The sequence below is a fragment of the Vigna radiata genome, unplaced genomic scaffold (assembly GCF_000741045.1).
Source record: "Vigna radiata var. radiata cultivar VC1973A unplaced genomic scaffold, Vradiata_ver6 scaffold_361, whole genome shotgun sequence".
Classification (NCBI taxonomy): Eukaryota; Viridiplantae; Streptophyta; class Magnoliopsida; order Fabales; family Fabaceae; genus Vigna; species Vigna radiata.
In genome coordinates, this window is record NW_014542356.1 from 229,590 (window position 1) to 230,676 (window position 1,087).

The following is a 1,087-nucleotide window of genomic DNA, read 5'->3' on the forward strand; positions in this document are numbered from 1 at the left end:
AAGAGAGCATAGAAGGTAATATCTGATGCAGCATCATCTGAAAGATACACACTGAGTTTGTCTGGTGGATACTCATAAGCCATAACTGATAGCACTGTGTTAATAACCATCACTGGTGGCTCAATTCCTGGATCTGCTGTACACACAAAGATATCCACTTTTGGTAACACCTTCTCATATCTGTTTCAAAAACATATACTTTATTTCTCCATTTTATACTTCTATACGGCATTTCCCTGTACTAAGAAGAAGCATGAAAGGGAAAAAAAAAAGAAGACATATATAAACTTGTTTTATCGGTTTAGTTTCCTATGAATCATGCAGATGAGTTTATAAGATTTGGATACTTTCATCAATCATATACACTTACTAAGTATATAAATTTCTTGTTTCAAAATTAAGAATTCAAATACATGTATTTTTAATTTTAGTATTAGCTTATAAATTGGTGAGTCCCTACTCAAAACAAAACAAAGTATAATGATTTTGATGGCACGCCACTATAAAGGAAAATCACATGATAAAGGTATTATTTTTGTTTAAAAAGAAACAGCTTTTATTCTGCTCACTTGTTGAGGAATGGTATTCCCACATGACCAAATGCTATATACAAATGGGTACCTAATTCAACTTTTCTTCCACAGACAACTTCATGCAAAATTATCACCAAATCTATCAATCCTATAACATTTCATAAACTTTACACCTCACACTGCCTAAGGTAAAGCCTAAGTAAAATATAAATAAGTTCTTTTGTACTTCAAAAATGAATTAACATTTAATGAGTGATGGAAGAATTTCAGATTTTCGGAATTTGTACATAGTTTTTTTGGAGTTTCCAGAACATGGGATGAAGTTTGCTTACCTCACTATCACAAAACATGTTTATAAGATGAAGTGGAATCTCAAACCGAAGAATTTAGAAGAGAAAACAAAATGAGACTATTTTTTAGTAACAGAAGTGAGTTATTTTAGTTAAAGTCATACAAGTCATCATAATCACAAGTTTTGTTATGGTTTTGGATGTTATTGAACTTGAATTGATGATGGGTAAAGTTTGAATCTGTTTTGAAAGTAAAGCAGTGAA